Raw genomic sequence first — 14,672 nt, 5'->3', positions numbered from 1 at the left:
CCACGTTTACATTGACATACACTTCACTTCACTTTCACTTCAATATAATTCAACTTTCATTTCACATTCACTTCAATACAATTCCACTTTCACTTCACTTTCACTTTACTTTCACTTCAATATAATTCAACATTAATTCACAATCACTTCAATACAATTCCACTTTCATTTCACTTTCACTTCAATATAATTCCACTTTCACTTCAATTTATTTTCACTTTACTAACATTCCACTTTCACCTTACTTTCATTTCACCTTTACTTGAATATAATTCTACTTTTACTTCACTTCCTTTTCACTTTACTATCATTTAACTTTCACTTCAATATAATTCCATTTCACTTCACTACACTTTCACTTTACTGCAGTTTACTTCACTTTCACTCCAATTCCGGTTCACTTCGCTTCAATTTTACTTCACTGCACTTCACTTCTACTCCAATTTCAGTTCACTTCTCTTATATTTCATTTCCACTGCAATATCACTTTCACTTACATTGCAATTACATTCTCACTTATACGTCATTTTCACTTCACTCCTTGTTTATTCACTTCCAATCCACAAAACTTATCCCACATTACTTCCACTTTATTTTTGTTTCATGACACTTCAACTTCATTTTCACCCCACTTTGACTTTAAGTTAAATAGAAGTAATATGAAATAAAGGTGAGATAATGTAAAAGTGAAATAATAGTGAAGTAAAAGTAAAGTGAAAGTGGAATGATAGTAAAGTAAAGAAAACTGAACCAATTAATTGGAAATAAAAGTTGTGTGATATTGAAGTAAAAATTAAGTAAAAAGAAAGTAAAGTAAAGTGAAATAATGGTAGTAAAGTGAAAAGGAAGTGATGTGAAAGTGGAATTACATTGAAATAAAAGTGGAATGATAGTAAAGTGAAAAAAAAGTGAAGTGAAAGTAGAATTATATTGAAGTAAAAGTTGAATGGTAGTAAAGTGAAAGTGGAATGATAATAAATTGAAAAGGAAGTGATGTGAAAGTGAAATTATATTGTATTGAAAATGTGAAAAGGAAGTGAAGTGATTGTAGAATTATATCGAAGTAAGAGTGAAGTGAAATTGGAAATTATATTAAAGAGAATGTGGAAGTAAAGTGAATGTAAAGAAAAGAAGTGAAGTAAGAGTGAAATTTTATTGAAGTGAAAGAAGAATGATAGCAGAGTAAAGTGAAAATGAAATGATATTGAAGTGAAGGTGAACGATAGTGGAGTGATAGTAAAGTAAAGTGAAAGTGGAATTGTATTGAAGTGAAGTGAAAGTGGAATTATATTTAATTGAAAGTGATGTGAAAGTGGAATTATATTGAAGTGAAAGTGTAATGATTGTAAATTGAAAAGGAAGTGAATTGAAAGTGGAATTGTATTGAAGTGAAAGTGAAATTATATTAAAGTAAAAGTGAAATTGGAATGAAAGTAAAATTAAAATTAAAGACCAAGAATATTTTTTTTCCCAAAATTGCTTTATTACGAAACAAAATAAAGGACAAAAAAAATTATTAAAAGATGATAAGATTCGATTTTTAACAGTGAGTGCAGAATATACGAAAGCAAAAGAACGTGATAAAATACATTGAAAAAATTTCAATAATCAGATAAGACACATATAAATATATAAGATCCACTTTTGCGACACCATCAAAAGCAAGATTTGCTTTTCAATGAGTTTCGACGTGGTTTACAAAATGAATCTTGTCTGTCTTCATCGTGAGAGTATATATGAGTCATTTTTTTCAGGTCACGTGTGTTTTTCAATGACTATATGTGCACGACTAAAAGTGTACACCTGCCATGTGACGCGCCTCGTAACTCGCTTCGTATATATATATATATATATCTATTTGCATTGATCGAGAAAGAGAGTATACACACATAAAACTCATCATTCTCATCGAATGCTTACAAAATGCTAATCGAATGCAGATGATACTTCATAGATTACAATCATTGATTTATTCGAAAATGGAATAAATGCACTGAGAGAAAGAGAAAGAGAGAGAACGGTGGACGATAAGAAAAAATTTATGTCTTTTTTCCACCTGGAAGGAAAAATTCAATTGGAAAAAATTTTTGTCTCATCTCAGCGCATTTGAAAAAGTATTGTTACACTACTATTTTAAATGGAAATATTCAATTCAAAATTTGATTTATTATTGTTTTAATTCAAAGAATTTCCATTTACCGACTATTGGCATAACAGAATTCTGTTTATATCAACTGTCGGTATGATAGAAACTAGTTTATATCGATTGTCGATACAAACAATTCTGTTTATACCGACAGTCAGTACAACAGAATTTCTACTATCACAACTGTCGGTAAAACAAAACTTTGAATGTCGGTACCGCAGATTTCTGCTTATATCGACAGTCGATAAAAAAGAATTTTTATTATTTTAACTGTCGGAAATATAAAATTCTGAATGTCGGTATAGCAGATTTTTCCTTATATCGACTATCGATAAAACAATTTTGTTTATATCGACTATCTGTACAGGGTTCGGTATATCGACTTTCAATAAAACAGAATTCTGATTATATCGACTATCAGTAAAACAGGATTCTGTTTATATCAACGGTCGGTAAAGTAGAGTTCTGTTTATATCGACTGATGGTACAATAGAATATTATTTGCAACAACTATCGGTAAAAAAGAATTCTGTATATATTGACAGTTGGTACTACAGAATTCTGTTTATATATACTCTGTACAGTAAAATTCTTGTCGGTAAAAATAGAATTCTTATTATATCGACTGACGGTAAAAGAGAATTTTGTTTGTATTGACTACCGGTAAAGTAGAATTCTGTCTATCTCAACTACCGGTAAAAATAGAATTCCTATTATATCAACTGACGGTAAAAGAGAATTCATGTTTGTATCGACTACCGGTGAAGTAGATTTCTGTCAATCTCAACTGTCAATAAAAATAGAATTCTTATTATTATATGCACCGACGGTAAAATTGAATTATGTTTATAACGACTATCGGTAAAGTAGAATTCTGTTTATACTGATTATCGGTAAAGTAGATTTCTGTTTATACCGACTATCGGTAAAGTAGAATTCTATTTATATTGACTAACGGTAAAGCAGAATTCTGACTATATCGACAGTCGGTACAGCAGATTTTTGTTTATTCCATCTTTTAACTTTGTTAATTTTGAAATAATTTTAAGTGATAACCAATTAATCACAATTTTTTTATTTTAAGCATTTAAAATTGTTTTTTTCTTTTAAAAAATTTTTTAAAAAAATTATTTACAATTTTTTTTGTTTTCTGCAAAATATATATTTTCATATATGTGAAAAGACGAAACACATAATTTTTACAAGAAGAAAAAGATTTCTTTGCTCCATACTGTATACATATATAGTGAGTGCTTTTTGCAATGTGTCACAAACCACACACGTGCTTGTCGTGTTGTAAACTTTTCTGTAGAAATTTACAATGTCACTATCCATCCATATATACTTGAAGGATGCTTTCCCCCCCCCCCCTCTCTCTCTCTCTCTCTCTCTCACATGACGGAAACTCTGTTTGTCAGGTGTACATTGAAAATTCAACAATTTCTGACTTTTCTAAGCAATTGACTATATGTCATATTCTCAGATATCAAACGTGACAAAAATTTTTTATTAAATAAATATTTATTTATTTTCCATAATATAAATATTTTTAAAAAATTTTTTTATTTTTAATTTTTTTTTTCGTTACAATCATTATTTATTGAAAAATTTTGTTTTTCAAAAAATTTCGCCATAAAAAAAATATATCTATTTATATGTTTATAGTTATATTGATGAAAATTATATAAATGTTATTTATTTTGTATTTTGAGAGTGAAAAAGGAAAAAAAAAATTCTCAGATATATTCGATTTCGCGGGCGCAATGTTTCCGGTGTCGTTGTTCATCTCTCCAGGAACAGCGAAGTGAAAAAGAAGACTGATATTTAATACCCCCGGCACCTATATATATATATATATATATATATATATATAGGAAACTCTTGGTAGAAAAGAATCCATATTGGTTTCTGTGGAAACCACGTTCCAGATTGTGGTATATAATGCTCTTACATAGATGTATATATAGTCTTTAAATTGACTTGTAAAGCTTATTCTGAATCATGGCAATGAATAAAGCAATGAATAATTCAAAAATCTTTGTCACATGACATTTTTATCAATTATGACTTTTCAAAAATATTCTGTTTTTGATTTTCTTTTCATTTTTTTAATAAAAAACTACAAAGATTTTTTTTTATAATTATTACAATTATAAATAATTAAATATAATCAATATTATTATTTATTTATTTATTTAGAAAGTTAACGATTATTATAATTATTATAAATTATTATTATAATTATTATTATATTATTATTACATAAATAATTTTTTTTATAATTAAACAAAATTTCAATGAATAATACATTTTTAATAATAAAATAATAAATTAATTTAGTTTATTTCTTATTTATTCACATATTATTATTTATTACAAAATATAATTAAATTTTTTTTTATTATATATAATTAGAAGAAAAATATATTTAAAAAAAAATAAGCTAGATATTCATTAAGGTTCATAAAGTATTCTATACGTAAAGAATCTTTGTTTTTAATTTATTCATGTAATATAATGATAAAAAAGAAGAATATTAATTTTAGTAATTAAAAATTTTTAATTAATAATTCCTCTAAGTAAATAAATTTTATAAATAAATGTTAGCATATACTTTTAAACTTCAAATAACATCCATTTCAATAATTTTGAACAATTTTTTGATTTTTTTTATTTGAATTTAGAAGAATGAAAAAATAAAAATTGTAATTAAATTTTATTTTAAATAATTCATGAAAAATATAAAATTAAAAAAGCTACAATTTTAAATTATTATAATATTAAATATTAAAATTTAAATATAAATATAAATAAAAATAATACCTATAATATTAATACCTAATAATAATAAAAATAATAATAATTAAAAAAATACGTAATAAAAAAAAAAATAATAATAATAATAATAATAATAATAATGATACTACAATATTATTGTAATATTTTTATTCTAATTTTAAATAAAAAAAAAATTATTTATTTTAAAAATTAGTTAATAAAAAAAAGGTAAAAAAATTTTTCTAATTAAAAATTATTATTATTATTATTATTATTATTATTATTATTATTATTATTATTAGTATTATTTTTTTCAACAAAAGAATTAACATATTCTTTGGTTGAATCATCATTGGCCGAACCCCAATGTCGACTTTTAGAATTTTAACCTGCGCGCCTACTCAATAAAAGTTGGCAGCCTTCAATTTAATTTTTAATAAGATAACAACTTAGGCTCTTATTAACATTTGCTTAAACCCTAATTAAAGTCGAATGTCAAAACTCTAAGAAATTGCTTATTCATTTTTTTTTTTTTTTTTTTTTTTCATTGAATTCATTTTACATCTATATCAATAATAATAATTTATAAAATCTAAACGAAAAAGTTTTAGATAATTTTTTTTTTAATAATAATTATTATAAACTAGCAACTTTGTCGTCCGCAAGCGGCCGACTACGTTGCTAGTGTGCATTAACCATATTTTTTATTTATTTTTTTCAAAAAAATTTAATATTAGAAATGTAAAAAAAATTCTTTATATTGGATCTACCACCCAAGTAGCACGGTATATTGCTTGAATGTCAAGCTGATATCAACCGGGAATATTTTTGTGACATTTAGGCGATATCATAATGTCCTCTTCACGGGGACATTCCTCCGTGATGTATCTATGGGACAGTCTTTCACACAAAAAATGTAACGCGTTACAAAACTTACATTCTACATTTATTAAACCTAAATAATTCTGTGGAACTTTACTTTCATCTAAATCTTCAAAAGACATTATTGCAACTCCTGCACTTTTTTTATTCCAATTATCGTTTTTACATGTCAAATTCTTTTCTTCACACATTCCTTTGATCTTTCTTCATCTTACATGACAAATTATTTTCTTGATGCACTTTCTTTTCATCTTGAGTTTCCATTGATATTTTTCTTTTCCTACATGCCAAATTTTTATCCTTGTGTATTTTCTTTCCATCTACAATTTTTATAGATAATTTCTTTTTTTGCATGTCAAATTTTTTTTGCGCTCTTTCTATTTTATTTCTGATTTATTACGATTAAGTTTTCTCAATCTCTCATTCTCCTGTCTTATTATTTTCTGCTCATATGTAACTTCGCGCCTTGCCTTCCTTTTTCTTCCCTTCTCTTTAATTGCTCGATTTATCTTTTTATCATTTTCTTTACTCAGAAAATTTTTCATTTTTAAATATTCATGTGGTGAAATTTTGTTCACCTTATTATCAGTTGTACCAATTATTTTCTTTTCACTAGTGCCATTTAGAGAATGTTTAATTTTTAAATCTTGTGTTAATAGAACTCTGTTAATATTATTACTGGGAATATAATTACTAAAAATATAATTTTTATGTTCCTGTGTTCAATTTATGAAAAGATGGTTCTAATCATTCTCTATTATCGAATTCCTATTGTGAGACGTTCTTACTGTCGGAAAATGATTTAAGCGATTATTTTCTAACATTGACTTAAAATTGTTTCTCATTTTGTTATTATCAGTTTCATAATTTACACGGTTTGGCATTACGTTAAATAATATAGATGTTGCAAATGCTATTGCATATACTCCACACTCAGCACTACCAAAAGGTTGTTGATCAACAGCTTCAAAAACTATAAAGTATTTGAATATGTTTATCACCGTCTCTAATTGGGACAATAAAATCAAGCATTTGTACATACAAAAGAATCTTTTCTTAATAAATCTTCAAATTTGTACACATGCATGTAATTTAACAATTTATTTCTATTTTCAATAATTTTTAAATCTTTATCACTTAAAATAATATACTCTTTTATGTTGGCCATAGTATACTTCGTTTAATTTTATTTTTGATTCATGAAAATCTAAATATCTTTAACCCTTTTGCTCACTCCCTGTAATATAACCAATTTTGCCTTTTATTAAATATAACCAATTTTTCCTTTAATTCAATACAACTAATTTTACCTTTTACTAAATATAACCAATTATTCCTTTAATTCTATATAACCAATTTTTACTTTAATCCAATATAACCAATTTTGCCTTTTATCCAATAAAACTACCATATATCCAAAAGAATGAGAGAACTATGAGTAACTATGAATCAGTAACTACTGATCAGCCAATAAGTGGAAAAAGGACACTCTTATATGAGTAATCAGTAGTTCATTATAAATAACATATATACGTATTCCTACCTGTATTAAAACCCCGGAAAAAATACCACAAAAAAACCAGCCATTCGACAATAGAACCTTTGTTAATGAGGATTAACTCTGAGGACCCAGCTAATAATTTCTTTTTTCACATTTATTATATAGAAAAATAAAGATGTACCAACCCTTGGCCAATAGAACCTTTGATAATGAAGATTAACTCTGAGTACATAATGAAATGTACTGTAGGTTTACATTGACATCGGCACGTCTGACGTCTCGAAATTTTTTCCGTGTATTATCACATGGAAATATAAAGATAAAAGGCAAAAACTGAAGAGGTAATGTATATCTTTCTTTCTCACATCAGGGAATATAACATATAAACATTTTCATTTAATATTGCATTTCTCTATCTAGAGGATTCAAAATAACATAAGAATATCTTCGCCTAAAAATCTTACTCTTCTTTTTTTCTATTTTCAAAATAAAAAAAAATATGTATATGTACCAGTATTAGACCCTCAGAACAATTACCACAAACATTACCAATCCTTGGATAATAGAGCCTTTGTTAATGAAGATTAATTCTGAGGGGCCAGGTAATAATTTTTAAATTTTTTTATTAAAATTTTCTGGGGCTCTAATACAGGTAGGGAAGAGTGATAAACAGTGCCACAGTTTTAACAGTAGGACACTTTAATTTTCTGAAAAACTACTTACAATTAAAGAAACTCGACCAAAATTTAAATGTAAAGCATGTTTATGACATCACACTATCTCCAAAAATTTTAGCCACATTGATTCATTATTTACCAAGAAAATTGAAAAAAACTGTTTTTGATGTTACGGAGTAAATTTTTTCTTGAAATACAATGCTGATTTTTATATAAATAGGACAGTTTTAAAAAAAGTGTAATTGTTACTTCGTTTACTGATGTTTTTAAGTATAATATCCAATAATTTAAAATATTTTAAAATGTTACAATCAATTTTTATTTAAATAATTTCTTGCGATTGCTTAATTTAAACAGTGTCCAAAAATATATAAAATTAACATATTAATATGTCTTTGAAAAAAAGTGTCCCACTGTTTGTCACTCTCCCCTATATACATATATACAGATATATGAATATTTATTTTTATTCTTAAAACAAAAAGGAAGAAGATTAAGATTTTAGACGAAGATGTTCTTATGCCATTTTCAATCGTCTAGATAGAGAAACGCAATGTTAAACGAAGAAGTACTTATGTTATATTCCTTGGTGTAAGAAAGAAAGGTATGCGTTACCTATTCAGTTTTAGACTTTCTTTATAGTTTTTTCACGTGATAAAGGGAGAAAGAAATTATTACCTGGGTCCTCAGAGTTATTAATTAATCCTCTTTAAATGATTGCAGGTCAAGCGAACCCTCATTTGCAAAATAAAGATATATCTTTCTCTCTCCATAACTTGTTCTTTTCTCTGTCACCGAAAACCCAGCAGGGGTCCGGACGGAATGAATGAATGAATGAATGAATGAATACCAAGATTATTATTATTATAAATATTTAAAATATATATATTAAGAGAAAAATTGTTTTTTCTTGTAGAAAATAATAATAATTAAAATTTTAAAAAAACTAGAAATAAAATAATAATAAAAAAACCAAATAATAATAATAATAATATATTAATTATTTGAATAAAAAATTTGATGCAGTAAAATATTAATTAACATTTTTTTTTTGACACTACCAAAATTAATTTGAAAATTAGCAAAATTTATATACATAACCATAAGATTTGATTAAATGCTGTAAAATAAATCATTAATTTCTTAAAACACAACGTAATTGCAATGAAGGCGGTAATTTAAATGTGCGGTAATTTTACCCCGTAAAAAAAGAGACAGCATCACTATGTTTTATACAATTAATCTTTCTTCTCATAATCACTAAGAGAGAGAGAGAGAGAGAGAGAGAGAGAGAGAGAGAGAGAGAGAGAGAATGAAGAAAGAGGAATACTACCTCTCGTGCTTAATATGTAATTTTTTCTGTGAAGTGAATTTTTTAATAAGTATCAAAAAAAAAAAATAAATAAAACCACATATATTCATTTCGTCAAATTTCACTGAGCACTGAGAAATCAACATAATTTCACATTTAATGAAAATTCCTCTTCCTTTGAGGCATAAAAAAAAGAAAATTAGAATTTTTCACTATATGCCTTTGAAGTTTCTTCAGCAATGAAAGATTTAAAAAAATAATTTTATAAGAAATTTTCCTCTCGACTATTAAAATACACTTATATAAAAAACCAAAAAAAATCAAATTCTTTGTGTTAGGCGAAAAATTTCCAAATCCCTTTATTTATTTGTTTATTTATTTTTATTTATTTATTAAAATTATTATTTGTTGAATGAAAATACAGATTTTTATTATTATTATTATTATTATTATTATTATTATTATTATTATTATTATTATTATTATTATTATTATTATTATTATTGCCCTTTATATTTAATGGATGAGAGAAAGAGAAGTTTAATAAGAGCAGATATGTCGGTTAAAATGTAACATGAATTGAAAGTTTGTCTGATAGTTCTCTCTATGCACCTTATATGTGAAATGTAGATTCACAACGAAAGTATGTTGATGTTGTATTATAGTAGTCTCAATTTTATCAAGACGAAACTCGATGTCGGTTGTGCACGCGCGGAAGTCCATTATGGGTTTGACATCAGTTTCAACTAACACGCTAAACCTACTTACGATGATCGTCTCGTTATTTTGAATTATACATTTATACAGTCAATCTCATTTCTCTCATCTTTGTTTTTCTCTTTTAAACAAATACCATTTCACATTCCGCATTCCATATTCCAGATTCCACTTTTCGCATTACACATTTCATATTTTTCATTGCAAATTCTGCATTCCACGATTCGCATTCCAGTTTTTTTATTTTTCTAATTTCCAATTTTAATTTCTGTATTCCACATTCCCGATTCCACATTTCATATTCCAATTTTCACTTTCCACATTCCTTTTTCCACTTTTCTTTATTTACATTCACTTTTCTCTTTTTGAATTCTGCATTTCACATTCCGCATTCCATTTTTCCAATTCAATGTTCCACGTTCTACATTCCGCATTCCAGTTTTTGCAATCCACATTTTGTTTTTTTCTTTTCGAATTCTACCTTCCACGTTCTACATTCCGCATTCCAGTTTTTGCATTCCACATTTTGTTTTTTTTCTTTTCGAATTCTACCTTCCACGTTCTGCATTTCAAGTTTCACTTTCCACATTACAATTTTCACTTTCCTAATTCCGCATTTCACTTTTCGCATTGTTTATTCTACATTCTACTTTCGGAATTCCAGTTTCCACATTACGCATTCTTTATTTTACTGTTCATATTCCACATCCACTTTTCACTTTCTGAATTCTGAATTCCACGTTCCGCATTCCAATTTTCTCATTCCACTTTTCACTTTCTAAATTCTGCATTCTACATTCCGCATTCCACTTTTTACTTTCCTAATTCTGCAGTCTATTTTTCACATTCCGCATTCCTTTTTCTACTTTTCACGTTCCGCATTCTAATTTTAACATTCTACATTCTGTATTCCGCTTTTCACATTCTATGTTCCACGTTCTACATTCGGCATTCAAGTTTTTGAATTCCACATTACACTTGTATCTTTCCGAATTGTTCATTCTACATTCCGCTTTCCAAGTTTCAGTTTTCACATTCCGCATTTCACTTTCCTAATTCCGCATTTTTTTCAAATTTCAATTTTCACATTCCGCATTTTTTATTCCACATCCAATTTTCACTTTCCTAATTATGTATTCCACGTTCCGCATTCCAAGTTTAACTTTCCACATTCTGTATTCCAGTTTTCACTTTTCTAATTCCGCATTTCAATTTTCCTGTTTTATATTCCACAATTCAGTTTCTACATTCCGGATTCCACTTTACATATTACAATTTTAATTTTCCACATTCCTTTTTCCAGTTTTTAATTTTTACATCCACTTTTCTCTTTCAGAATTCTGCATTTCACGTTCCGCATTAAGATTTTTACATTCGATTTTCCACATTCTAATTTTAAAATTCCACATTCCGTATTCCACTTTTTCAATTCAATGTTCCACGTTCTACATTCCGCATTTCAGTTTTTGCATTCCAAATTTTGTTTTTTTCTTTTCGAATTCTACCTTTCACGTTCCGCATTTCAAGTTTCACATTCCACATTACAGTTTTCACTTTCCTAATTCCGCATTCCACTTTTCGCATTGTTTATTCCACATTCCACTTTCGGAATTCTAGTTTCAACATTAGGCATTCTTTATTGTACTGTTCATATTCCACATTCGGCATTCCAGTTTTTGCAATCCACTTTTTACTAGTCGCATTTTACTTTTTTAATTTCCGGAATGCGGGAAGTAAAAAGTGGAATCTGGAATTTTGAATCTGGAATTCTGTATCTGGAATGCAAAAACTGGAATGAGGAAAGTAGAATGTGGAATTGGAAAAGTGAAATAAAGAAAGTGGAATGCGGAAAGTGGAATTCTGTATCTGAAATGCGGAAAGTAGAATGTGGAATTGTGAAAGTGAAATAAAGAAAGTGGAATGCGGAAACTGGAATTTGGAATTGAAAAGTGGAATCCGGTATCTGGAATTTGGAATGCAAAAAGTGGAATATGGAAAATGAAATGTGAAAAGTGAAATCTGGAATTTGGAATGAAAAAACTGGAATCGGGAATTGAAAAGTGGAATCCGGTATCTGGAATTTAGAATGCAAAAACTGGAATATGGAAAATGCAATGTGAAAAGTGAAATCTGGAATTTGGAATGGGAAGACTGGAATATGCAATGCGGAATCCAAAAACTGGAATGCAGAAAGTAGAATGTGGAATTAGGAAAGTGAAAAACGTAAAGTGGAATCTAGAATGTGAAAAGTCAAAAAGTGGAATCCGAAATCTGGAATTTTTGAATGCGAACAGTGGAATCCGGTATCTAGAATTTGGAATGCAAAAAGTGAAAAATGGAATCCGGAATATGGAATGTCGAATAAATACGTAATCATGTCCCTGGACTTAATTAAAAGTGCAAAAATAAAATAAAAAATTTCACATTTTATCGATCATCAGATATATCATCTTTTATACGAAAATTTTGTCCTAGAATTCAAACGTCGCAATTCAATTACTCTTAATTCACGGCCACCGTTGCTGCTGCTCGCGCTCACCGTTAGCTTGATAATACACACACACACATACATCGTGAGTTTTCCAATCGAACACGATTATCAGTCGTCGATTAAATGGTGGAATTGGATAAATCAGCAGATACATCAGAAAATTAAATTAGACAATTTGTTCAAACGTTTCTTGAACAATTTACCAAAAAAAAAAAAAAATAAATAATTAACACAAATTGTTTTTGTAACATTCTATTATTACTTACTGTAATTCTATTTTTATAAAACAATTATAACAGAACAAATTTCTTGTAACTTGGTAGATTTTTTTTTCATTTCAATTTTTTTTTTTATTTCTAGCCCTCTGTCCATTTTTTTTTAATTTTACCATTTACATTTTTGTTTGAAATTTCAAAAAATATGAGATTAAAAAAATTCCACCTTTTTTTTAAATTTCATTTTTAGAAAAAAAAATATGAAGAAAAATAAGAAAAAAAAAATTTGTTTCTCGTTCAAGTACATAAAAGTGGTCGATACGAAGTTAGGATTTTTTTTTTACAATAGACATTGTAATTATCACTGACTTGTAAAAGAAAAAGAAAAAAGTAAAAAAATGAACGATATCGTATAAAGACACTCTGCCAGTTGTCTCCAAGAGAGACTGAAACGTTGACGCCACTTATATGCACTGCAATAGTGAAGTGATATTTCGCGATAGCGTCTCGTCATGCAACCACAATTTTTTAACGACCTCATCGTGCGCGGGGTAACATATTGTCACGCCTTCAGGCGAACACAAAAGAGCCAACAGAAAAAAAATACTTGCAATTTGAGACAATTTTTCAACTGCATTTCACCGTCTGACAGATGTTATTTGAGAAAAAAAGAAAAAAAAAAAAAAAGAAAAAATTTCCTCCTTATTTCATATCCAAAAGTAAGATTTATCTTTCAAGTTCTTTGAAAGGACATTGTCAAAAATTACATATATAAATATAAATATATAATATATATATAAAAGAATAGCTATAAGTGTTTCTCTGGATAAAATGAGAAAAATATTATGATTTAAATTATAATAATATGATTATAATTAAATATTATCATTATAACTATAATAATATAATTATAATAATAAAATTATAATTGTATATTATAATTATAATATTCAATTGAATGTAATAATAATAATAATAATAATAATAATAATAATAATAATAATAATAATAATAATAATAATAATAATAATAATAATAATAATAATAATAATAATAATAATAATAATAATAATAATAATAATAATAATAATAATAATAATAATAATAATAATAATAATAATAATAATAATAATAATAATAATAATAATAATAATAATAATAATAATAATAATAATAATAATAATAATAATAATAATAATAATAATAATAATAATAATAATAATAATAATAATAATAATAATAATAATAATAATAATAATAATAATAATAATAATAATAATAATAATAATAATAATAATAATAATAATAATAATAATAATAATAATAATAATAATAATAATAATAATAATAATAATAATAATAATAATAATAATAATAATAATAATAATAATAATAATAATAATAATAATAATAATAATAATAATAATAATAATAATAATAATAATAATAATAATAATAATAATAATAATAATAATAATAATAATAATAATAATAATAATAATAATAATAATAATAATAATAATAATAATAATAATAATAATAATAATAATAATAATAATAATAATAATAATAATAATAATAATAATAATAATAATAATAATAATAATAATAATAATAATAATAATAATAATAATAATAATAATAATAATAATAATAATAATAATCCCTGCCGATGGTTGTCCACTGCCAAGAATCGTGTAAATTCTTGGTAGACCTTGTCGTGGTGGTGGGGCTTTTTACTAAAGGACAACCAGTAACCAGGGTGGTTCCCTGACCAAATAAACCAAAAAAAAAAAAATTTTTTTATATGAAATGAGTAGTGAAGTTAAAATTTTAACCCAAGGAGGAACCCCGCAAGGGGACAATACTCCCACTGATTCTGCTCGGGTGAAAGCCTCGGTAGTCAGTGCAGGCCCCACGGATTTTGGGGGTGGCCAAATCAATAATGGAAAG

At 26.2% G+C, this 14,672-nt stretch overlaps 1 protein-coding gene across 2 annotated transcripts in view; it reads left to right on the top strand.

The window, feature by feature from the left end:
- Nucleotides 1-14,672, top strand: part of LOC127277427 (fat-like cadherin-related tumor suppressor homolog) — a 307,324-nt gene that overhangs the window by 232,228 nt on the left and 60,424 nt on the right. The window lies entirely within an intron of this gene.

Source organism: Leptopilina boulardi, unplaced genomic scaffold, assembly GCF_019393585.1.
Source record: "Leptopilina boulardi isolate dan_hultmark-lab unplaced genomic scaffold, ZJU_Lbou_2.1 LbouV2_167, whole genome shotgun sequence".
Lineage (NCBI taxonomy): Eukaryota > Metazoa > Arthropoda > Insecta > Hymenoptera > Figitidae > Leptopilina > Leptopilina boulardi.
This window is presented reverse-complemented; position numbering and strand designations above follow the sequence as displayed.